This window comes from Euleptes europaea, chromosome 14 (genome assembly GCF_029931775.1).
Source record: "Euleptes europaea isolate rEulEur1 chromosome 14, rEulEur1.hap1, whole genome shotgun sequence".
NCBI classification, from domain to species: domain Eukaryota; kingdom Metazoa; phylum Chordata; class Lepidosauria; order Squamata; family Sphaerodactylidae; genus Euleptes; species Euleptes europaea.
The window spans coordinates 24,494,461-24,521,101 of record NC_079325.1 but is presented as its reverse complement, the minus strand read 5'-3'; the positions used below and the strand labels follow the sequence as shown (position 1 = coordinate 24,521,101).

The 26,641-nt window shown below is 44.6% G+C and overlaps 1 protein-coding gene across 4 annotated transcripts in view; it reads left to right on the top strand.

Moving 5' to 3' along the window:
• Nucleotides 1–26,641, top strand: part of PPP2R2A (protein phosphatase 2 regulatory subunit Balpha) — a 57,840-nt gene that overhangs the window by 11,958 nt on the left and 19,241 nt on the right. The window lies entirely within an intron of this gene.

Below are 26,641 nucleotides of genomic sequence, written 5' to 3'. Positions count from 1 at the left end.
CATAGGGAGAAAAGAGTTGTCATTATCATGGCTGCTGCAGTTTATAACTGGTTTACCATGCAAAGCAGTGTACGATCTTCCGTCCGTTTTGCTGCCGGTTCTCATTTTATGAATGGGGAACTGAGGCTGGGAGTAATCATCATAGAGGTCCTAGAAAAGTTGGGAATTGCGCCCAAGTATGTCGGATGCAGGTTCCTGACTCATTAACTGCAGCATCAAAATGATGACCCACCCCTCCCCTGAGATGGATAATGGTTTTAGCTGAACTGCTGCAAGCTGTTAGTTTGCTGTTCTTTTGTTGCACACTGAAGGAGAAATAATTACCTTGCAGAGACCTTCTTTCTAAAAATGTACTTTTCCATTTAGATATCCACAAGTGATAGGCTGGTTTGCCTTAAAACGTTGCTATTTGGGTTATTCACCAAACCCCTTAGGCGGTCATGCTAATGCCCCCATTTTAGAACCACTGAATTGTAGAGATTGGTTTTGAAGAGCTGAATTGAGGCTCTTCTCTCTCTTCCCGCCACCCAGGTATGTAAAATACATATCTTGCAAAGTTACTTTATGAGTGTGTTTAATTGATTCGGCTTCATCTTAGGAAACAAGCATTTTTATGGCCAAGGTAGTGTTGCAAAGAAGGCCCCAACTTGGTGGTAGAACATCTGGTTTGAGTCCTGAACATCTTGGGTTCAGTCCCTGGTGCTTCCCGTTAAAGAGCCAGTGTGGTATAGTGATTAGGGGAGTGGTGGACTCTAATCTGGAGAACTGGGTTTGATTCTCCACTTCTCCACATGAAACCTGCCGGGTGACCTTGGGTTTCAACTTCCAAAGGAAGGGGAGAGCTTGTTCCCAAAGTGGCTATAAGGGAAAAGTGTCAAAGCCCAGAGAAGAGGAGAGCTGGTGCCAGTTGCCAAACCGAGAGCACACACCTTCCTGGAATGAGTGACTCATTTTGCAACCCAGAGCACCTTTGCTGTTTTCCCATTCAGGAATCTAATTGTTACAGAAAACAGAGCATGTAGATGATGTTTAGCCTGGAGAAGAGGAGGTTGGAGAAGAGGAGGTTGAGGGGGTACATGATAGCTTGCTTTAAGTATTTGAAAGGCTGACACTTAGAGGAGGGCAGGGAGCTGTTCCTGTTGGCAGCAGAGGATAGGACTCGCAATAATGGGTTTAAATTGCGGACGGAAAGGTGGATATTAGGATTTTTTTTTTACAGTAAGATTAGTTTGACAGTGGAATGAGCTACCTAGGTTTGGTTCAAGAAAAACTTGATCCACTATTATGTTACTTGTGCCTTAGCTAGTAGGAGTTGCTGGCTCCTTAGCGTTCTCAGTGGTCTATTGATATTCTGTCTGTGTTTGCAGCGGAAGGTCTCTTTCCCCCCCCCCCCTTCCCCAGAAATAGCTATGTACTGCTGTGGCAACCTGCCTCCTGAAAAGAAGCCAAGGCTTTTCAAGGACGGTTTTTCACTCCATGCTCTTGGTACGTCTAGTCATATTCACACAGTTTATACGACAGACGGGCGAGGAAGCTTTTATTAATTTAGGACCCTATTTGTACCTTGCCTTTCTATATGAAAATGAATGATCAGTGTGACTTGCAATATCGAAATCCATACAAACCAGTTAAAATAGCAATGGTTAATCTAGCTGCTAATTTACAAGCACAGAGGGCAGATTTAGCTTTAAAAAGACCTTTTGGAACTAAAAAAAAGGTTAGTTGATGCTGTAAGGTCTTTACAAAAGGATCTGTCCTCAGCGTAGGGGGAGGCGAGTACCAAAGAGCAGGGGGTAGCTGCCAAGAAAGCCTTCATGCAAATAACCCACTGATCACATTTTTTTTATGGAGGGGAAGGTTTCCCATAGTAAGGCTTCCTTGGCTGACTTCAGAGTGTGATCCTCTTGTGTATGGCTGGAGACTATCCACCTGTTAGCTTGGACCCAAGCTGTTTAGGGACTTAAAGGTCCTTGTGTCTTTTTTTTTTTTTTTTTTTGGACCAGGAAACATCTTGGAAGTAATTGACACAGGATGGGATTAGTGCACTCTGAGTTATTCCTTTTAAGTACCCTGGCTGCTGTGTTGTGAACTGTGTTCAAAGGCAGCCCCATGTACAGCACATTGCAGTAGTCCAACCTGGCTGTTACATGTGACTATAGCAAGGTGGTGGGGAAATAAACTGCATTTTTTGAAATTGGGAGCAGATGTGGTGTAGTGGTTAGTGTTGGAGTAGGAGCTGGGAGACCTAGGTTCGAATCCCTTCTCTGCCATGGAAGCTCATTGGGTAACTTTGGGGCAGTCGCACACACTCAGCCTAACCTAGCTGACAAGGTTATGGTGAGGATAGAATGGGAGGAGAGAAGAATGGTATAAGCCGCTTTGGGTCCCCATTGGGGAGAAGAGTGGGGTATGAATGAAGTCAATAAATTGAGAGACCACCAAGGAATGATAAGCCTCATGGATGTGCACTTGAATGTACCTGAGGAAGTGAGCGCTAATCCCAGAACGGGTTCTTAGTCTTTTTAAGGTGCCACTGGACTCCTGTTTTTTTCTGCTACTAAAGACTAATAAGGCTACCCCATCTGGAATTAACACTTTGGGGAATATGTCTAAAACATGAAGCGTGAGTGTAGTGAGTATGTGTATCGGCAAGGTATGGTGTCTGGAAACTTAGACTGGGTTCAGCTCCCTGTTGGAGGCAAACCCAGACAGTGTCCTGGGAAATATGTGAATTGACCCCTCAACTCACACAGCGGCCCCAATACTTGTCAGCCAGGTAGCGTTAGAAAAGCCTGACTGTCTTGCATTTGTCTCTGGTGGCTGTTAGGCAAGGTGGAGTAGTGGTTAAGAGCGGTGGTTTGGAGCGGTGGACTTTGATCTGGAGAACTGGGTTTGATTCCCCACTTCTCCACATGAGCGGTGGAGGCTAATCTGGTGAACTGGATTTGTTTCCACACTCTTCATGAAGCCAGCTGGGTGACCTTGGGCTAGTTACAGCTCTCTTAGAGCTCTCTCAGCCCCACCTACCTCACAGGGTGTCTGTTGTGGGGAGGGGAAGAGAAGGAGATTGTAAGCTGGTTTGAGTCTCCTTAAGTGGTAGAGAAAGTCAGCATATAAAAACCAACTCTTCTTGTTTTGTCCAGCGGGGGTGCTTAAAATTCAAGGGTTCTCCCAGGTGGGAAAACAAGGCATGCTCGTAAGGTGCGGTGAGATCCATTTGCCTCCCCTCGGTGTTGAATAATTGCTCTGGCCGATGGTCCATATTCCCCTTGGTGAGAATGTTTAACAGTGGCGTAAGAAGCAAGGCCAGAGTGTACCTCTTGCTGTGTCTCGTGCATATGATATTAATAAACTTTGGTGTCAAATGTCCTGGGAATGGATGATGTGATCTGCAAGGCCCTTTTCTACCCACTAACAATGGAATTGAATTACTGCAAACACAGAAAGCAAAACAATCACTTCCTGTCATTTAAAGCAAGAGAGACTTCAGGATTTGGAGCATGCCTGGGGGGCGGGAGCTGTTTCAAGGGGCTTGCGGGGGGGGGGGGTCATTGTTTTGCAGCCGAGACATCAAGGACACAACCCCCTTTTAAATTAGCCTGAACGAAGGGTGTTCATGTTTTGTCGGCTTCATCTGCAAACCCAAAAAGGTATTCTGCTTGGAACTGAGTTGTCGTGATTTTTGTCTCCCTTTGTTAGAAGCGGGATAGAATCCTAGGGTTTTTGTAACCCCTGTGAAATAATCTTGTTTGAAGCCTGAAAAATAGTTGGGTTACTTCTTGCAGCTGCCTTGTAGGCCAGCAGTATGATCAAGAAGTTGTAAAATGAGCAAATGGGAAGCGATAGCCGTATGCCCCAGTTTTGGCCAGCTCTCTATCCTTAGGTGGGTAGCCCTTTTTTGCTCAGCCATACGAAAACACTTGGAAAAGGTGCATCTTGCAGCTGTTCCTGAAGACAATTAAACACTTGTGTCTTTGCCCGGAGGAAGGTGGTTCCACAGCCTTGGGCAAATTGCTGTATAGACCCTGCTTTTAGCCATGGAGGTTTTCCTCCTCCCACACCGTGATGGAATATGAAGCAGAACCTGATCTAAGGAATGCGGTTGGTGCGATATAGATGGGCTCCAGGCCATGAAGAGTGTAAAAAAGTTTAAAGCAGCACCCTGAATTTTATATTTTATTGACCTCCTTTATAGTCTGTTCTCTTGCTGAGACTCAATGTGGAACACACAAATTTTTAAAAGAGTAGTAGAAAAGAGCAAGAGTCCAGTAGCACCTTAAAGACTAACAAAGGTGCTACTGGACTCTTGATCTTTTCTACTGCTGTTGACAGACTAGCACGGCTGCCCATCATGATCGATCTACAAGTAAAAAAAAAAAAAGAACCCAGTGCAATAAAAACAGTACAATGCATACAAACCATCTGTGAAAACTGGATCACAAAATTGGAGAACAATGCACAAAGAAGAAGAAGAGTTGGTTTTTGTATGCTGACTTTCTCTACCACTTAAGAATAAAACTGGCTTACAATCCCTTCCCCTCCCCACAGCAGACACCCTATGAGGTAGGTGGGACTGAGGGTGAAAACTCATGGTCACTCCTTTATTCCCTGTTTCAGCCAGGATCAAACGCATGCATTTTCGCTGAATGTGCATTCCATCCTGGCTGAAACGGAATAAAGGTGGCTAAAGCAACCATGTGTTTTCGCCCTGAGAGAGCTCTAAGAGAACTGTGACTAGCCCAAGATCACCCAGCTGGCTTCATGTGTAGGAGTAGGGAGACACCCGGTTCACCAGATTAGCCTTTGCTGCTCATGTGGAGGACATTAGTAGGCGTGATTGGATTAGGTGTGATATGCAGAGGTGTAGAAGGCATGGAGAAATTAGCATTGGGAATGAGTCAAGAATCCCAGATCTCTATTAAATCCCAGATCTCTTGTTAAATCTATTTCCTAGCAGCTTCCTGTGCCCATATTCCAAGTGAAACTGCAGTTCTGTTCTTTCCCAAGGTTTTAAATACAGAAAGTAGTTAATTGAGGTGACCAGGGTTAATGGTTTCTGCTGAGAAACTAAATAACACTGCATTTGTTTAGAGTGGCATTACTTTGTGTAATGTTTATATTTCTCATGTGCTGCGGTGTACAGTAGTGTGCAAAATGGTAATGTGTCTTCGGGCATCCAACCATGACACGGAAACTGGTCCCTAAGGGGGGGGGGTATCACATTTTCAAACACAGTAAAATAGTCATAGTTTACGTTAAGATGTATAAACATAAACACTATGTATCAAAGTTTGTAAAAATGTGTACATCCTATTTGATGAGTTGAGTGTGCACATAAAGGTATCTTGGCCCGGCTGGCTCCGTATTGCTTCCTGAATGGCATTGATTCTCCGGGGCCTTCTCAAAAATCTACCTGAGATCCTTTAACTGGAGATGCTCAGGGCTGGACAATCTACATGCAGTGAATCTGAGTTAACTTTCAGATAAACTTGGCTCTTGCAGTGAGAGAATATTAGGAAGTTTAGTCACTTTTTTAAAAAGGTCTGTACATAGAAACATGTCAGATTGATAGGTGGCAGATTAATACACGGTACCTGTGCAATTTCTAGTTCATTATGCTGGGAAAAGTTGAGGGCAGCAGGAAAAGAGGAAGACCCAGCAAAAGATGGATGGACTCAATAAAGGAAGCCACAGCCCTCAGTTGGCAAGATCTGAGCAAGGCTATCAAAGACAGGACGTTTTGGAGGACTTTCATTCATAGGGTCACCATGAGTCGGAAGCAACATGACGGCACTTCACACACACAAACACACACACACACACACTCATTATGTTATTCCCCACCCCCAAAAATATGCTCAGAGCAGCATGAGAACAGAAACACCCGTTCGTGGTATCCGGTGGATCTGCTTAAGCAAGTAGCGACTTGCCCAACTGCATTTTAAAATGCAGTCCAGAGTCCTGGTTCCATGCAAAGCCCTGTGGAGTTTGCCATATCATGCCACTCAAAATTGTACAAAAAGGCAACCGGAACTGTGCCTCTTCTCCCCATACCACTAAGAATTGCTCACAATTTCCTCCTGTGTCACAGTTTATAGAATCATAGAGTTGGAAGGGGCCATCCAGTCCAACCCCCTGCCCAATGCAGAATCAGCCTAGAGCATCCCTGGTGCTATGCAGTTGTGCTATGCAGAGGTAGATTTGTATGTGTGTTTCTGGGGAACTTCGAGACAGCAATGGCAAAGCTCAGCATGACTAGTGTAAAGGCCGCCATGCTTGAAGCTTTGTGCTCCAGAGCTGGAGTGACATTGTATCTGTAAACTGCACAAAGTGATTTATCTCTGTTTAACCTTGAATAGATGTTTTGCTGTCAACTCTGCATTTTGGGGCTTCAGTTTGGGAAGTTCTTTACTGCAATTGTAATTTGTTCACTGACAATCTCACATTGTGTGCATTTATTTATAATTACATGACATCGAAATGTAAGAGTAATTCAGTGTTTATTGCACTGATTTCCCCCCCCCCATCTCTTATATTTACTTCATTTATTGCCAATACTTCGCTCCAATGGGGACCCAAAGTGGCTTACATCATCTCTTCTCCCTTTTATTCCCCACAACAACCCTATCAGGTAGGTTAGTCTGCGTGTGTGTGACAGCCCAAGATCGCCCAGCGAGCTTCCATGGCAGAGTGGGGATTTGAGCTTGGGTCTACCAGATCCTGGTCCAACACTAATGACTCAACAACACCACTCTGGCTCTTGAAAACTGATGCCATAAATGCACTTAAGAGTCCCGATGTTGCTTATTCAGGTACTGATGACTAGGGTTGCCAACCTCCAGGAACTAGCTGGAGATCTCCTGCTATTACAACTGATCTCTAGCCGATAGAGATCAGTTCCCCTGGAGAAAATGACCACTTTGGCAATATGACTCTATGGCATTGAAGGTCCCTCCTGCTATCACAACCCGATCTCCAGGCGACAGAGATCAGTGCATCTGGAGAAAATGGCTGCTTTGGAAGGTAAACTCTTCGGTATTATATCCCTCTCCTCCCCAACCCACACCCTCCTCAGGCTCCGCCCCCAAAATCTCCAAATATTTCTCAACCCGGAGCTGGCAACCCTACTGATGACTCAGATTGATTTATCATAAACAAAATGCTGCTTCGTAAGTCCTTCTGTCTTATCTAAGATGGAGTAGCAAAGCAGCATAGTTCTGAGAGCTCCGGACGAGGAGCAAGCTGTGGGGACTGTGTGATGTTGGGCAGAAAATTTTCCAGAAAGTGTTCCAGTGCTACATTTTTCCATGGAAAATTCCCAGGCCCCCATATGTCAACATAGTCTGCTCATCTACAGCTTTTGGGGTGGTTGTGCTGCAAATCCGTCCTATTAGAAGGACTAAATGTGGAATATGAAACATGGACACATCCCATGCTGGTACACGGTCCAAGCCAGAAAATCCATATCACTGGGGACTGCTGCTGTGGAGAAATCTTTGTCAACATCTGTTTAAGGCTGTTGAAAAAATTTTTTTGGCAGAATTCGGATTCGGCAAAATTCGGCCTGTTTTGATTCTGGAAATGCCGAAGTCCAAACTCCCCCGATTCAGATCCGGGAAATTCGGCACGAGATTCGGCATTCCCAAATCAATTCGACCGAATAAAGACCCCCGTCCGGTTTCCAGGGAGACCCTGGAAGCCAGGCGGCCTAGGCAGCGCAGAGCAGTTTAACCTCCCCCACTTCCCGGTCCCGAGGCTCAGCTGTTGGGCGGGGACCCACCCAACAACTGAGCCTCGGGACCGGGAAGTGCTGGGGGGAGGTTAAACTCCTCTAGGGACTCTCTGGAAGCCTGGCGGGGGGGGGGTCTTTAAACTCCACGCTGCCATCCCAGGCAGCGCAGAGCATTTTCAAGACCCCCCCCCCGGCTTCTAGGGACTCCCTGGAAGCCCGTCGGGGGGTGCTCTTTAAACTCCTCCGTGCTGCCATCCCAGGCAGCGCGGAGCACTTTCAAGACCCCCCCCCCGGGCCCGGCTTCCAGGGAGTCCCTTGAAGCCTGGCAGGGGGGTCTTTAAACTCCTCTGAGCTGCTTGGGATGGAACCATTCAGTACCATTGATCACTATCCTTTTGGACCATCTTTCAAGGTTGGAACTGGGAGGCACCCCAGTGCTTTCAGTTTGACCTTCAGTATAGTGCTGGGGGATAGCTGCTTGGTGTCTATGGGGTACAGTCCCACAAAGTTCCATCTTCTGTTGGATTTTGGTCTATTTTGTTGAGTTGAGCTGCTTAAGAAATGTTTAACTACTGGTTTAAAATGTTTATGTCAAAGTAGAGGAGGGTCTTTTTTTCTTTTTTTTAGTTTATATTGATGTTTATTAGTGCCCCTGAGAAAGCCACCTTGAGAGCACAGCTTTAACAGTACAGGGTGTAAGCGCTGCAAATCAATACCACCATCTCCCTGTCATTCGAAGCCTTCACTTTTGAGAAGCAAATCAATTAAAGGGTTTATCTAGATTCTACAAATTTTGGGCTGAGCTTAGTATCCAGTCACTGTTATTAGAACCAGTGAGACAAGGATTTCTCTTTGTTCCTTGGAGTGCATTTTTTATATCCACTCCCTGGCAAGTAGATTTTAACCAGGCGGGAACACTGAACAATGTGTGTATATCTATGGCAACGATTCTTCAGCGCGTTTACTCTGATAGGATGACTCAGCCTGGTGCCACTTGGAAAGAGGCCCCCTCTGTCTCAGTGTGTGTTGGTAGCTTTTCAAAAGCTTATTATTTCTATGATGGAACATACAAGGCTTTCCCTATGTGTTACCAGCATCACATTTATGGTGTCTGCTAGTGGCTGTATTTGTGGAACCCTCTGTGTATGAGGTTTTGCTTATTTGAACTTTATTTTAAAATCATATTACTCAGTTCTAAAGACTCAAGTCATTTATTTGTGCCTTTTTAAGAGCCACTGTTAAGTTCAGATTCATGCAATGTGCAGAACCAAGTTTAAAGATTTGTTTTCAAGGTTTGAAATTCGTGCAACTTACACATTCAGCAGCAGAAGCTGGAATTTCTGCATGTGTGGAAGAAACTCAAAAATCAGCTAGCTTCCCCATGTTTGCAGATGTGAGAAATTAATTCAGTCTGTATGATTTCATTCTCTTCCCCCCCCCCCCAAAAAAAAAACATTACTGGCACAGTTCAGATGTCATGACGCACTTGCAATTCTCCATTATGGGGGGCAGGGGCCACACACCCTTCCTTTACATGTGGTGAGCTGGTAAAAGACTTCCACTTTGTGGTAGACCATAGTTTATGTCTGAACCACAAACTATGGTTTGTGCTTTCCTATACAAACCACTGTTAAAAAAGTTTGGAAGCAGCTTTACTCTGATTTCTTTGGAATTCTGGCTTGTAGAGATTTAAGCAAACATCTTGGGATTTGGAAATAATGGCAAACCATGGCTTCTCACAAAAAGTGGAAATCTTTCACTAGATGGCTGTGCAAGAAGGGGGAGGAGAGAAGGGAAGGAGTGAGTGTGCAGAGCTGAGAATCTGCTGATACACGATACATAGGAGGGAGTTGAAACTGTAAAGATGTAGCAGGTTTGCAGACAGTGTTTAAGTGCAAAGAGAAACTGTTAAGCCTTGGAACAGCTAGTAGAAACGGGTTTTGAAGAATGATCTGCAAACCAGGAAGACTCTGCTGGTTCAAATGTTGTGCCCCGTCCATGAATTTACATACTTGTTTGAGCATTTCAGTAAGGTTATTTATTGCTTACGTATTTATTACTTATTGAAGCCTTTTAATGATTCTGGTTTTGCATATTTTAACTTGTTATATTGCTTTAGATTGTAACGACCTATAACCTTATACAATAAACTTGATATGACATGACTTATTGAAGCAGTTTATAGGCCTTTACATATCCCCCTCCTGCTTAAGGTGGTCTACAATGGTACCATGAAGCACCAATCATAATAATCATAGTAAAAATCACCCCAACTTAAAATAATTCAATGCAGCAAAAACACAACAATGTCTTAGAGACCTCAATACAAAACCAGTCAACTCATCTATTATTGTCAGTAGTCCTTGGAAACAGACATAATATTGTCATCACAAAAACAAGCAATACTGAGTTTTTTTAAAATGTATGTTTGTTATAGCCCTTATTTCTGTAAAACAATTCTTATAGAATTCTTAGGATTTCCTCCACGTACAGCATTTTTCATTATACATTAAAAATACATGGTTTGGTGTTATGGTAAAATCTCATATTCCAATAGCCAATAAATAAAATCAGTTTTTCTCCAAACTTGATAGCTGATTTACTGATGATTTAAAGTTTGTCTATTAAGTCACATAAAGCAGTTGACCAAACACTTCTGAACCGCTGTTGAAAAAGGCATACCTGTTGTTGTTTTTCACAAGAGAAGGCCATGCACATTGTAGCAGTAGATAAATTCATCTCTAATTCCCTCTCAGAAATATTTTCCACATCTGTCAAATCATCAGTCAACATGATTAACCCTCATTCTGTCACTGGCGCCATTTCCAGTTGATGGTGAACTCCCTGAAGAATTTGGCCATGTCAGGCAACTCTTATGAGGCTCTTATACTGACGGGAAACAGCCTTGCTGTTCTGCGTTTAAAATATAACGGGGAAAACTAACTACCATTTTATTATATGATGACGAAGAGTTGGTTTTTATATGCCGACTTTCTCTACCACTTAAAGGAAATTCAAACTGGCTTACAATCCCCTTCTCACAGCAGACACCCTGTAAGGAAGGTGAGGCTGAGAAAAGTCTAACAGAGCTGTAACTTGCCCATGGTCACCCAGCTGGCTTTGTAGGTAGGAGCGGGGAAACAAATCCAGTTCACCCGATTAGCCTCCGCCGCTCATGTGGAGTAGTGAGGAATCAAACCCGGTTCTCCAGATCAAGAGTCCACCGCTCCAAACCACTGTTCTTAACCACTACACCATGCTGGTTATTCAAACCACTTATAACTGTGGGGTTTTTTCAGTGTGTGGAAGAGCCACTCTGCCTTTGTCATTGTGAGAAAGTGGTTTGGAAGCAGTCTTTGGGGCATCAAATATGATCCACAACAGAGGCCCAGAGTTATTTACTATAATAAACATGGCTATCAGCATTTTGCATCGATTGCAAAATGGTGGACTCTGCAAGAATAACTTGTTCTTGAGTATTCCAGTTTTAACCAGAGGTGGGGAATGGGTCTGATCTGGAAAGAGCTTTCTGCATGCTCATGCCTGATCGTAACTGGTGTGACCTTAGTGTACTTGAGTGCGCATAATGTTCCCTGGCATTCATCCAGTGTTTGTCGCCCTGGCTGTTGCCGAGAGATGATTAGAAGCTCTCTCTGTTAAAGGCTCAGAAACCTGACTGAGTCTGGGTAAGGTTTGCGGTTGTTGGAGCTGGAGACATTCCAGGCATCTGGAAATTGGATGCTATCGTCTAGGAACTATACAAATTTCTCAGCACTGTTAAAGGCTGAAATGCTGACGGCGCCGATTCCTGACCTGATGGTGAACATCCTAGCAGCTTTGTCTGTGACACCAGCCTGATCCAGAAATGTGGGGAACTCTCCTCCTCTCCCAAATAGGAGGAATCTCTGAAATAGCCAAGATGTTCTACTCACTTAAAATATGAACTTTATTTTGATTTGAGAGTGACGTTAGCAGAATTCTATATCTGCAGCATCTGTGGATGTTGCCTCAAGCACACATTCTGTTAACTTGAGTAAATGATGCAGATTAAGTAGACTGAACTTCCTATATGCAGTGTGGTTTTTATTTTCAGAATGGATTTTTGTTTGTTTTGTAGGTTAAGAAGAGAATGATGGGTATATGGGACGATAACAGGCAGGAAAAGGGTGCAGTTGGAAGGGGGCGATGAAAATTTGTTGTGGGGCAAGAAATGTTCACAGTGAAGAGGTGCTTCGTGCTGCTGGTACCTTCAATTCCATCTTCTTCTTTTTTTAAGCTTCCCTCAGTTTGCTCTCGTAATCTAAAGCCTAAAATATTCAGGGTGAATAAATCTACTCTTAGCTGAATTCTGGCTGTGGTGCAACTTTGCACCCTTCCAAAGTATAATCGAAAGCCCCCTTAATTTGTGTCGCATGCACGAATGGATGCAGCGGGTTACAAGATTGTGCATTTGACATGCATGGTCTTGCCGCCGCCTTTCCAAGGAGGGGCCCTACCGCGTGTCACCGGTTTCAGCGTTTTTACCTTCAGATCTTTGTGACGGGAAATCGATTCAAAATGTGTATTCTGAAGCAAAATTCCAACAGGAAGAACCAATTCTAAGGTGATGATGAGAGGCCAGAGGAATGAAACCCCGAAGTGCAGTTAAAATGGCCCTGGGATGGTTTGCTCACCCCTACTGGAGATTCTTGGCTTAGAATTGGAACCTTGCGTGACCTATTACCGGGAGTCACCAATACGGTCACAAAAGAGAAGAGTGAGAGTAGGATGGAAATTTCAGGGTCAAAAGAAAACGCATGAAACATTCTAAAGTTTTTCTCTTTGTTTGTTTGCTGCAGGCACACAGAAAGGTAGAAGGGGAAACCAGGAATGACCTTGTGTACAAGTCCTGTCGGTCAGAGTGCATAGTGTCGGGTAGATAGACCAGTGAACACATGAAGCTGCCTTCTGCTGAATCTGACCCTTGGTCCATCAAAGTCAGTATTGTCTACTCAGACCGGCAGCGACTCTCCAGGGTCTCAGGAAGAGGCCTTTAACATCACCTACTTGCCTAGTCCCTTTAACTGGAGATGCCGGGGATTGAGCCTGGGACCTTCTGCATGCCAAGCAGATGCTCTACTACTGAGCCACTGCCCCCCACGATTATCAGACATGATCATTGTTCTTGCCAGTGTGAAAGGTCGTTCTGAAATGTTGCACCAGGCCAACTTGATTGTAACATGTTAGGAGTGCAGGGAAGGCTTGTACTGCACAGTATGGATGGGGACACAGGGGCCTGCTGATTTTGTGTGTGAGGCCATCGAGCGAACGGGGCTTTCCCCATCACTTGATAGTGGCAAGGCCATGTTTGTTTTCTGTCAGGGCGGGCTTTCTTTGGCTGCGCATCTCGGCTGCACAGATTTCTTCCTCCTACCTTCCTGTGGGTAGGAGTGGGAGCTTGGTATAATTTGAATGGATAGGCTTTCCATGTGGCAGCTGTTAAATTTCCTCTACAGTCTGGACGAGAATAGCTGTTCACTTGAGGTTAGACAGCCTTGCTGTACTGGAACACTCTTTCATTAGAGAATCTGCCCGCTGTCCAAGAACAGGTCACAAGTTTATCCATAGTTCGGTTTTATCAGAGCATGTCCTCTTTGATTACATCAGTCATTTGGGGGGGGGGGGCTAAAGCTCTTACTGTCCCTTCTCATTTAAAAATTGCTCTGTTAAATGCCTTGCGCTTAGGCTGGCTCAACAATGGCCTTATTGTTGCCCCTCCTGCCTTGTGGTCCTCCTGAAGCTTCTCTCAGCCATTCATACATTGCCATTTATGGCATTCTGGCCTTTTCTTAATACTTCCCTCCTCCTGTCAAGGCAGCTTCATTCCTTTTGCATAAAAATGCTTGGGTGCTGAGAGGTTGCCAAACGACGTTTAGATTTTTTTCCTTTTCTAAGTCCCAAGTGAGTTGTATTTCTTAGGATCCCCCCCCCCGTTCTCTATGCAAGAAGCTTGAGGTTTAAACAGGACTTGGTTGCAAATACTTAGGATCCTGTGCATTTTGTATTTTGCTTCTGCCGAACGTGTGGAAAACATCAGAAAAGCCATGCTGGATCAGACCAGGGCCCATCAAGTCCAGCAGTCTGTTCACACAGTGGCCAACCAGGTGCCTCTAGGAAGCCCCACAAGCAAGATGACTGCAGCAGCACATGGGCACATGAAGCCGCCTTATACTGAATCAGACCCTTGGGCCATCAAAGTCAGTATTGTCTACTCAGACCCGCAGCGGCTCTCCAGGGTCTCAGGCAGGGGTCTTTTACATCACCTACTTGCCTGGTTCCTTTAACTGGAGATGCCAGAGATTGAACCTGGGACCTTCTGCATGCCAAGCAGATGTTCTACCATTGAGCCACAGCATCCTGCTGTGTTCCACAGCACTTAATATAATAGGCGTAATAGTTTTTTAATAGTCTTTTAATGCTGTCAAGCAGAGTTGAACAACTTTTTAATAGTTTGGCCCTTTATGTCAAAGTTTTGAGCAAGAGATCAACAAAGAAGGCCTAGTTGCATAACTGGAAGTATGCAGCTTAACATTATCGACAGTTGACAACTTGATTCATAATCCATAAAGCTTCTGCAGCCCAAACACTGGTGGTTGAGTCTTTTTTTAGGAAGTGAAATGCATGCAGTCTTAAAATAAATAATATACATGGATTATATTGTGTGATTGTTTTAGTGAACTGACATAAATATGTATGTGGTTTAAACTTGGATTACTGGCAGCTGTTCTCCTCTTTAATTTCCCTTGCTATAAAACAACTCTGGGAAACCTTTAAGTCTTTGCCTTGTATAGTGGTTTTTAGCCATCCCTCTTACTCCTCTGGTGTACCTTAAGAAATTCCCTGTCTGTTTTGAAGAGCCATGGGTTGCGGGCACCTGCTCTAAAAGATCCCAGCAATGCATGCTTAACTTTTCTAACTGTTGGTACCCTGCTTTTTCTCCAAGTACAATGTGGCTTATGAATATATACTATAAAACTTATAATTATTAGAGCTAGAGCAATGCAAGTTTTTTTTGGGGGGGGGGCGGAATCATAGATAGCCTCAGTATGCAGCATACATTTCAGCAGTCTCTAAATATGAAAAAGCCCCTGGAAAAAGACCTGCTTTATAAGCTTTTCTGGATGTTGATAATGACAGCACCCCTCTGACCGGTTCTGAGAAGCCGTCGTAGAAGGGTGGGGCCACAGTGGAGAATGCCTGTGACTTAGTGAAGAGTGCACACACCTCTCTTGTGCACTCCAAAATATGGGAAAGAAACAGTATTAGCACATGGGATCATATGTGGAGAACTAGACCTTCAGGGAAGTTGTCCCAGAAGAGGTATAATCATAATCAATACAACTAATTTCTCAACGTGGCAGAATCTGTGGGTACTTAAATCCAGACTGTAGCCGTGAACAGACAAGACACGTTGTTCTACAAACTTGTGGGGGGGATCAGGTTTAGGAAAAAATCTGAAAACTAAAACAAATTAGGGGGTTGCTAGGCAACCACAAAAGTGTTGTCAGCCTTCATGCCTTGTTCTGTCAGCAAAGGGGAGTGGGAAGTGTCCTTTCCAGGGCTGTTTGGGCCTTTGAGGGAAGACTAATTGGGACCAGGGCCTGAGAGCAACCACCAGGTGACTTGCTACCACATGCAAGATGTATCCAGGCCTGGCTGCTTGCTTGTTCAACAGCATTACATCTCAGGAAGGTCAGTGTGGTACATTGGCTACAATTTCGGACTAAAATCTGGAAGACTCAGGTTCGAATCCCCACTCTGATGTGAAAGCTTGCTGGGCGATCTTGTGCCAATCACAGGCTCAGCCTAAAGTACTTCACAAGGTTAGTGTGAGGGGAATGACATAAGCTGGGTCCCCATTGTGGAGAAAGCTGGGGTATAAATAAAGCAAATAAGTGATATTACTGATGAATGGGTAAGGGCAAATAAACGGTAGGCTGGTGTATGGGAAGGAGAGAAGGAAGGAGGGAAAGGTTGAGGGTATGAGAGTTGCCCAGAGGAAAGTAAAGACTTGCCTGACCTACCTAGCTGGTATAAGTCTGGTCTAAGGCCAGATATATGTAGACGTTCTTTAGTGGAAAGGTTTACAGGATGCTGGAGTTTGAACATGCTCAAGAACTCTTGTTGTCATCATAAAACTTTGCTTTAATCTGGAAAATGCAGATTGTCAGTGAGAGTCTGTTCTTTGGTTTCCAGCAACCCTGTTGTCTATATGGCGAAACTCCTGCTTGAGAAACAGAAAATCATAGAATTTATAATTTTCTCATGATTGGCATTATTAGATGCGTTTCACGTGATTCTAACTACGTTTTGGTGTAAAGATAATTTAGTTAATGTGTGTGTATATGCTTCCTGCCCGGGATGCTGTTGATCAATCACTTGCTAATTATTGTTTGACCGGATTGTTTCCTGCAAGCTTACATAATTAGAACTTGGATGCTGACGTGTAGATTCCAAACCAGGATGTTGGCTGGTACCAGAAATATGTGTGTGGTCTTTCTCTGAAATGCAGAGCACTGAATAAAACTGACCCACCTTCATCTCAACCATCTAGAGCAAAGCTTCTTAAACTGGGGGTTGTGAAAAATTTGGCAACAAGATTTAATTTTTTATGTAAAAATCAAACAGCACATCCATCTCATTAGTATGCAGAGTTGCTTTTGTCTTTAATAAATGGTAAGATTATATGTATACCAAATTGTTTTAAAATAAGTTTATGATTTATTATCAGTAAATGTTTTATTTGTATACTTATTTTATATACCTAGAGCCCCGTGGCGCAGAGTGGTAAGCTGCAGTACTACAGTCCAAGCTCTGCTCACAACCTGAGGTCGATCCTGACGGAAGTTGGTTTTAGGTAGCCTGCTCAAGGTTGACTCAGCCTTCCATCCTTCCGAGGTCTGTAAAATGAGTACCCAACTTGCTTGGGGGTAAAGGGACGATGGCTGGGGAAGGGACTGGCAAACCGCTCCATAAAACTAAGGCTGCCTAGTAAACGTTGGGATGTGACATCACCCCATGGGTCAGGAATGACCCGGTGCTTGCACAGGGGACCTTTACCTTTTTAATATACCTATATACCTGGGGTTGCATAAGAATTTCTCGGGCGAGTGGAAAAAGTTTAAGAAGCCCTGATCTAGAGTCCAGATCTCTGTTTGTTGCATGTATAAGGAGAGAACCCTAGGCTGATAATGTGCTAGTGGCTCTGGTTTGGTAGTGGTGAAACTGGAGAGAAGCTTGGTAGGACTAATGTGAAAGAGGACTCGAGCCCTGAGAATACTCACAAGAACAACTCCTGGCCCTAGGTAGGGGTCTCTGCGTACTTTGGGGACTTCCTGGGTATGCAGGGAAGTAGGATGTTTTAAAAAACCCCAAATAGCCTGACATTGACTAAATATGCTCCTGGAAGCATGGGATGTTGAGAGCATCTAACAAAGGGGGATAGAAAAGGAGAGTGTGAGGAGATAAAACAAGCCTGCCTGAGCCTCTGAGATCCTGTGGAAACCTAGAGGGGAAAGGTTCATAAATTGTTCATCCCACCGGTGATTCCTTGTGCCCCCCCCACCTGGAATTGATATGTTAAATTGTTCTTCCTGCCCCAGCACTTCAGCATCTGGCAGGAGATTTTTTTTAAAGATGCTGTTAATGATGAGGTGACATCTCTTCCAGAGAAAAACCTGGAAGCAATGTCATGCCTCTCTAGGAATCACCAGAATTGATATGGTAAAACCATAGAACAGGGGTGTTGAACCCAATTGTTGTGAGGGCCGGATATGACATAAATGTCACTTGGGCCGGGCGGGCAATGCCTCGCCATCCCAGATTGAGAGTGGGGAGGGTGGCTGGCTCGCAGACCGGATAAGAGCTCTCAAGGGGCCGGATCCGGCACCCAGGCCGTATGTTTGACACCCCTGCCATAGAGTTTGCAGCGATTTCTAGGCAGGACTGTCGCTGAAAGGGCCCCCCCCCCCCCGGTCTCCCGCTGGTTGCCAGGACAGGCAACCCTAGTTACAAGATTTAGAGACTGCCTTGCATGCTCATGGGGGAGAACTTCCATGCCCAGTAAGTAAGAATGTAAGGTTCAAGATCTGATCTGTTTTCTTGTCCTCTGAAGCAGAGGACTTTCCGCAAAAGAGCACTGGGCTGGCAATCCTGCAGACGACAGAATCTGATCGATGGTATAACATTTTAATCACCTCCATATTTTGCAGAGACAGGCTTTGGGATCTGTAGATTTTGTGTGTGTCTGGTTCAGAAAGCACTGGTCCTGTTGGGAATTTTTCATTGTTCCTGTATAGGCCTTTGTGGAGATCTGAACTACAGAACAAACCTATTTTTGTAGTGCAGAGTCACGAGCCTATAATGTTGGAGGAACTGAATTATATAATGAGGTCCATTTTCGATCACAGTGTTTTTTTTTCCTGAGATGTATCATTTGTTCACTTGCTTGAAATGGTTCGGTAAAACAGTTCGTGACAGACTCGGGAGCCAAATTTAGACAAGTAGGCTCAACTTGCTGGTTAGTCTGTCTAATCAAATAGTCCACGCAACCAAGAAATGCTACTTTGTGGTCACGGTCACTAAGCTTTTCTTTCATGAGAGCTCCTTGAGAGCCAGCGTGGCATAGTGGTTAAGGTGTCAGATTAGGCTCTGGGAAGGCCAGGTTCGAATCCCCACTCTGCCATGGGAACTTGCTGGGTGACCTTGGGCCAGTCATGCACTCTCAACCAGGACTCTGGATAGTTTTTGGATGGGAGACCTCCAAAGAATACCAGGGGCATGATGTGGAAGCAGGCGATGGCAAACTACCTCTGAACATCTCCTGCCTTGGAAACCATACGGGGTCACCATAAGTCAACTGTGACTTGAGAGCAACCCCTCCTAAACCTTCTGAGTAATGAAAAATAATCCCCCCCCCGAATGTTACCAATTTGTGTTCTGTCCTAGAAATAGAACATAGCTTCATTTCTGTTGTTCTTCCTAGCAGCTTGTCAGCTAAGCAGGACAAAGACCACCACCCCTTGTGTTGGTGGTACCTTTAAAAAAAAAAAAATTATTTATGGTGACATTTGTTAATGGGGCAGGTGTGAGGTCCACTTGCCCTCTAACCCTGCAGCAAGCAAAGCAGCCTAGCAAAGTTTCTCCTTCTGGTGACCTCCTACAGGCATCTCCAGACAGACCTTTTAAAACATAGCTTATTAATCCGTTTTATTTCTGTTTAATTTCACCTTGAAGCTGTAGGTGGGCTTCGCTAGAGAAAAAAAGCCAGAGGCAAAAGCGGGTAATGTGAATCATTCCCTTTATGGAACACATGAAGCTGCCTTCTACTGAATCAGACCCTTGGTCCATCAAAGTCAGTATTGTCTACTCAGACCGGCAGCGGCTCTCCAGGGTCTCAGGCAGGGGTCTTTCACATCACCTACTTGCCTAGTCCCTTTAACTGGAGATGCCGGGGATTGAACCTTACCTTACATTATATTTTGTTTTTGTTTTTTTAAAAAAAAGGTTTTTTAAAAGTTAGTTTAATTGTTTTACAATAGCCTGCAAGCTTACTTTGAATTATCAGCAGATTGGAAAGTAATGTGCATGATGAAGTATCTTTTCATGATAATATGCATACTTTAAAAATACTTCACCAACTTTTGACAGCATAATTGTAAGGGGTCCTATAGCCATAATTGTAAGGGCTCCTATAGCTCCTATAGCCTTGATCCCACTGATGTGCTGTTACCTCCCTAGTCTTGTTTAGGAATAGAGCACTCTGAACAATATATAATCAAAACAGTAATTATAAGCCAAGGATAGCAACAGTTGTTCTGGCTGCAGGAGGCTAAAAAGGATGCTGCTTGCTTGAAAGACACAGCTCTTTCCAGCTTTCTGCTTGCATCTGGGTTTTTGTGAATGAGAAACGTGTGCAGCTTCCACGCTACTCAATAAAACCTCCAAAGAATATTGCTACTGGGTCAGGCTGTAGATGCTATTCACTGCAGTGTTGCTTTTATGAATCTGGCATTACTACTTGCAACTTTTCTCAGGTCTTGGCTGACATGGGGGGAAGAGGAAGACTTCAGTTGTCTGAGGACCTCCCTCTCTCTCTACATCCTTCCTTTCAGGTATTCTGTGCCCAGTTTGAAAACCGCAAAACATGTAAACCTGCCTGACGCTGCTGCTTTGTCTAGCTCAAGTGTCATCTCCTAGCTAGTGGGTTTCCAGGGACTCCGGCACAGAGAGATTCTTCTCCAGCCTTGCTTCCTTGAATTCTTTTGCTGGAAATATCAGGATTTGAACCTGCACCCTTGTGCTGGCAAAGCAAGTGCTCTGGTCAGTGAGCAAAAGCCCTCCCTATGGTTTACTGCAGTGATCTCCAACATGGTGACCACTGATGTGTTTGCGGCACTTGCACCTCTGCTCCAAAACATAGAACAAGCCCTGGCTTTCCTCCACCTCACTGGAAAGGAAGGTTCTTCAGAAGACCCCAGGAATCATCATCTTTGGGTATGTAGAAGGTACTGATTATGGAAACAGCTGCATCCATCCTAAGAGGATGCCTGGAGAGGTGGGGTATAAATATTTCAATCAAACATTTGTTTTGCATTTGTTCTGATAGTTTCAGAGGCTGCCTAAGAGCAATCTAGGGCGGGGTCCCCAACCTTGTTGAGACTGTGGGCACTCTTGGATTTTGAGAACAGATAATGCAGCGTCACAACAAAATGGCTGCCATGGAGGCTGAGGCCAGTCACAAAATATTGGGTGTTTCCAAGCTCCTGTGGCTGAGGCGACCGCTTCCAATCCAGCAACACACGTTTGATGTTTCCTGGGCTCTTCTGAAGAAGCTCCTGTGCCACTGAGGTAGAAGAAGAGGCAGCATTGTTTCTTTGCTTCGAGGAAGAGATTATTTTTGGGAAGAGGAAAGTGAGCGCCTGGAAGCATTGAAAACTGAAGTGACCTGCTGATCTGCTCCCTGTTACCTTAGAATCATAGAGTTGGAAGGGACCACCAGGGTCCCTTCTAATGTTTCACTATGTGTTTTCGTCCCACATTTCCAAGCCCGTCTTCTTAGCCATAAGTTAAAACCAGCGCCACTCCCTTGCAATAGTTTGAGTGTTCATCCCTAGGTCAGACAACATACTGTCGATTTTTTTTTTACTTCATCGGTTGGCTTTAAAATTTAATAATCAGATTTGCAAGCCTGTGTAAGCATATTAGCATGGCAATGAGAGTGTTGATGCCATTGAAGCCATGCAAAACAATGAACGAGCAAATCCATACATGAGTTCTTCTTAGCATTTTTTTTTTTTTGGTAGTACGGAAATTATTCTAAGCTGAAGCCAACTTTAATAATAATAATAATAATCCCGTTAGAGCTGTTGTGTTGTAGGGTGTATTACCACAATATCCATAGTCCGTAGTCATGAAAAAAATGCTGATTATCAACAGTATTTTATTTAGAACAACCACTCTATGATCTTTACTTTTTAAGCATGAAACAAATATAACATCACAGCATGTTTCGAGGACAAGTCAGCTGAGAAAGGGGCAGATGGGACCTTTCTGTCAGCAATGTTTGAGTGGTCTAAGAGTGAACCTTTTTGCAGGGATGCATACAGAGTGCGAGTTAACAGACCACTGTGGCCTGCACCGACAACAGTGATTGGCCCCTCTTCTCCAGAGACATTCACAGACGCCATTTCCCTGCACTACAGACGGATATGCTTCCAATTCCAGTGAAAAACATCTCAGCTAACAGGGGTTGGGAAAGGACCTTTCCCTGTCTGAAGGCCAGTCAGGTTAGGAAGTATTGAGCTAGATAGTTATGTGGTTGAGGACTTCGTGGGCACTAGGCAAAATACACTGGCCACTGGACAGAACCTCCCCTTTTTCCCCCTGCCTCCCCCATGTTTTTGTAGTGGATTCTGTCAAAGCTCTGCTCGTGACCCAAGTTCGATCCCAACGAAAGTTGGGTTCAGGTAGCCGGCTCAAGGTTGATTCATCCTTCCATCCTTCCGAGGTCGATAAAATGAGTACTCAGCTTGCTGGGGGTATGTGTAGACAACTGGGGAAAGCAATGGCAAACCTCCCCGTAAACACATTCTGCTCAGTAAACGTGATGATATGACATCACTCCATGGGTCAGTATTGACCTGGTGCATGCGCAGAATAATTCCCATACTACAAAAAAAATGCTAAGAAGAAATCACGTATGGATTTCCTCTTTCATTGTTTTGCATGGCTTCATGCAATACCTTTACCTGTTATCCTTTATAGGTCCATTAGAGCAGGGTGAGATAACAGTGGGATTTCGGTGCACCATGTATTTGTTGAACATTGATTCGTTTTAAATTATATACTGGGATTTTTTAATGTTGTATTGCTTTTAATGATTGTCATTAGCCACCCTGAGCGCTGCTTGGGGGCAGGGTGGGATATAAGTAAAAAAATATAAATATATGGACAGACAGACCCACCCACCTCAGTGGCTTGGCTTGGTGTAAGGCAGATTCAGGTGTTTATATGACCCTCAAGGTCCTTGTTCTGCATTGGGCTTCCTGTGATTCTTTAGGGTGTGGCTATGCGCATGCGCAGGATGGGGATACTTTCCCATGCCATAAACATCCACGTGGCCCCACCAAGATGTCTGACTCTGCAACTGAAATTATTATGCAGACTGGCTGGCATGAAATCGGAATATATTTTAGCAAGAAGTGATGAAGCCGGTGTGGTATAGTGTCAGGCTAGTATCTGGGAGGCACAGGCTGTGAAGCCCGACTCTACCATGGAAGCTCTCTGGGTGACCTTGGGATAGCCGCTCTCTCTCAGCCTCACTGACCTCCACAAGGTTGTTGGGAGGATAAAATGGAAGACGGTGAGAGTGATGTTGTTCAGCCACTTTGGGACCCTGTTGGGAGAAAAAGAGTATAATTGTTTGAATCTAAGAGAAGACGGTGGTGCATGATTGGGAAAAGGAGGCGGGTAGAAGGATTGGGGGGGGGAGCGCTAGAGATCATGAAGAAGGGCAGAGAGCTGTACAGAGGACAGAGCCCTCCTCCAGCTGCCAGGGAGGGCTTCCTCCGATTCTTCAACTTACGCTGCACACATTGTTTGGGGTGGGGGTGGAGGAGTCACATTCCAGCTTTACCGCAAAACCAGAATCTGGCAGCAGCCGAGATCAGCGGCTTCTCAAAGGGCAGATGGATTGCCTGCGCTCGTCTGATGTGACTTTCGATGAGTCTGTCAGCGGCTTCCTTTGACCTTCTCTCCCAAGGTATGTCAGACGTGTGCGTCGCTGGATGGCTCCCTGGCGCGGGGGTGGGGGGAGTTTTCCTATTCCTAGGCCGAGGGACAGTGTGCTCTTCCACATGATCGTGGATGCTGTGGGGCTGTTTGGGTCTGTTGTGACGAACTCCTAGGCTCCTTTGCCGCTTGCTAGCAGCAGGGATCATTCTGCAGGGCTACCGGCCATCGCCGGGAGCAGCCCTATGCGTTTGCTGGGAAAGGCCCCCCCACCTAGGGAGGGTAGCAAAAAATAGCACGCCCAGAGGGGGGAGGAGGCGCGAGGAAGAGACACGTTCTCTGGATGCTCCGTTGCCCGTTGCAGTGCCGAAGGACAAAAATAGCCTCCCGTGTAATTATCCACTGAGATACCCGTTTACCATTTCAAAGAAAGGACTCGCATTCATTTGGTTTGGCAGCCAAGGGTGTTAACACAGATGAAAATACACAAGCAAATCGGTGTCCTGCGGAAGATGAAATGCTTCCCTTGTCCGTTCTCAAACACAATTAAATCCGCCCAGTCCAACAACAGTGCCTTGATGTCTGCTTGTTTCTTTGACCAAGGTATGGGAATGCGCTAGTTTTAACGGTGAGTTCTTTGCTTTCCACCGCTTGCCTGGTTGCTTGGCTAATTGCCCGCTTGATTTTTTATATTTACGCAAAATCGCACTGAGTTGGCACCGTGTTTGCCGTTATTAACAAAACGTCCTTCTGTTCGCCTTGCATATATACTTCCTTTCCCAGAAACTAGATGAAGCCTCCGTCAAGGAGAAGCAGATTCCCTTTTGTACTTCTTTTATTAAGAACCAAAGTTTTTCCTGTATGATTAAGTTTTAAATATGGCGTTGCATAAAGGTGTTTTTTTAAAAAATAATAATAATAATAATAATTGAACCACTTTAAAAAACAACAGATTGCCTACAGAACTCCAGCAAAAAAGAAAATGCTGTGAAGGAAAGCATGTTAGGTTGTAAATGGAGGGTTTGGGGATGCTAAAGATGGGAACTGCAGCTGGTTTTGTAAATAGTAAAGGAAATTGCACCTGCTTGTAAGCGGCTTAAAAGTGCGTACAAATCTCAGAGGTGGCAAGTGGTATGTAGATCCCAAGGCTTGCCGTTTGAAGTGCAGCATGGTGTTAGAGACTTAAAATGTGCTTGCATACAACATTTTTGCTCCTTAGTAGCTTCTGCAAATGTGAAAGACCAGGTAGACTACCAGCAAGTTAAAAACGGCTTTTTAAAAAATCTGGTTGTGTGATGATGCATAAAATGTGCATCCCCAACTTTCACCGACTCAGATCTCCAGAGCAAATTAACATTTTGCATTGATGAGGTGGTTTATGTGTGTTTGTGCTACAAGCATCCTCCCCGCCCCCGCCAGTAAACTAGCATTACAGAATTTTACCATCTGCATTAGGTTCCAAAGCCAATTTCCTGTCCCTTTACAGTGAGATGCAACGTGGCATTTCTACAGTGCAGCTTCCCCACCCCAACCCCAGATTGGCTCTGTTCTTCCAATGCAGACCGTTGTATAGCTCTGGGTTTCCCAGCCAGTTATACAGTTGCATTTCCAGAGGGGACTGTAAAACTGCACAGTTTTGATCTGTTTGCCAGCAGTTTGCAGCTGCCCCACGTAAGCTTGTTTTAAAGTTAACCTTTAAAAAATTGGTTAGAAACTCATCCCTTTGAGTGACTGTTAGTTTTCTGGAGCAGTCTATTAAATTTGGCATATCAGTTGGTACTCTTATCCCTATTTTCTCCTATACAGCTACTGCTGACCCCTCATGGCTGAACATGTGATGCCACCTTAGCCCAGGAAAGGCAGAACCCTTTTCTAGTACTGCTATTTTCTCCTTTTAAAAAATCTGCCAGTGCTGAGAATTGAACCTCCTACCTTCTGCATGCAAAGTAATGTGCTCTACCACTGAGCTACAGCCTCATCTATGTATAGTTGGGTGGGGGGCGGGTGCAAGTTCTGACAGAAAATAAGAGACTGTTAAGTAGGCCTGCAAATAAGCTGGCCTGGTAGATTTGTAGGGCTAGGAAGAGTCCACGTGGGCAGGTGACACACAGAAGGGGGTCTAGGAATTAGAAACTCTTTCCTATCTCTGTATCTTAGAATTTAAAACTTTTGACATTTGGCTCCAAATGTAGAAGAAACTTGCTGGTGGCAGGCTTGGGTGCAATCCTAAGCAGATCTGCACACTTCTAAGTCCATTGAAACCAATGGGTTTAGAAGAGGTTACTCTGTTTAGGATTGCACCATGAGTTGTTCTAACCCGCACTGGGCTTGTGATAGTGAGACAGGGCTGGGCATCAAACCAGAATGTATGTTTGATACTTCTCATTCAAATTAAGGAGGTTCCTGGAAGTGTTACTTGATGGAACAAGGAAACATTTTGGACTCAAGAATATTTGTTCAATTCATTCATTGTGCCAAACCATGGTTTGCACCAGTAATAGGTTAAACCTACATAAGAATAGTTGCGCTGGATCAGAGCAGTGGTTCGTTATCCTCTTTCATACAGTAGCCAACCAGATGTGTCCAGCAGACCTCTAAGCAGCCTCCCCTTTACGTTGTCTCCCAGCATTGGTATTCAGGGGGTTACTGCTTTTGAATATGGGGGTTCCATTTAGTCATCATGGGTATTAATCATTGATGGAGCTATTCTTCATAATTTCTCTGATCTCTTTTTTAAAGCATACTAAAGTATTGTCTCCCACTACATCCACTGGTAACGTATGCCACAAGTTACCGTAATTGTTCTTAGTGGAGGAATACTTCCCTTTGGTGGCCTTAATCGGCTAACCAGCAACTTCGTTGGGTGTCTGAGAGTTCCAGTATTATATGAGGAGGAAAAAGTTCTCTTAGTCTTTTCTACTTTCTCCACTCCGTGAGCAACTCTATAAACATCTGTCACGTCCCATCTTAGTAATCTTTAATACAAAAAGACCTCAGACTCCTTACCCTTTACTGCACCTGGAAATACTGTGTATGGCTCTGGTTGCTGTATCATTAAAAAAGATATTGTAGAGCAGGGAAATTTGCAGAAAACTGCAACTAACACGATTAAAGGGTTGGAAGCTAAGCAGGGTCAGCCCTGGTTAGTGTTTGGATAGGGGACCACCAAGGAAATCCAGGGATGCTACGCAGAGGCAGGCAGTGGCAAATCACATCTGTTTGTTGCCTTGAAAATCCTATGGAGTTGCCATAAGTTGGCTGCAACTTGATGACACTTTACCAACACATTAGTGGGGTTTGCTGCTCAACTTTATCCTATGGTCTTAGTTTGATTCATTCATGCTGTGCACATTTATCTTGGTGTTCATAAGGGGAAAGGTATGCTAGTAAAGGCCACCGACCAGCTCTTTGCAATAAGCCACAGAGTGTTTTCTTGCCTTCTTCTTACCCCTACCCTCATTTCTGCAGTTCCTCTGATGTTAAGCACTATGGGCTGAGTGGGGACCGGGGGAGGGAGTGGAGAATGGGGACAAAATGTGGAACTGTTTATTTCTTCCTTGGATGAAAAGTTGCCATGGCTCTCTAAATGTGTGATGGGTTATCCCTTGGGATTCCTGAGCATTTGCTAGGAAATGCTCC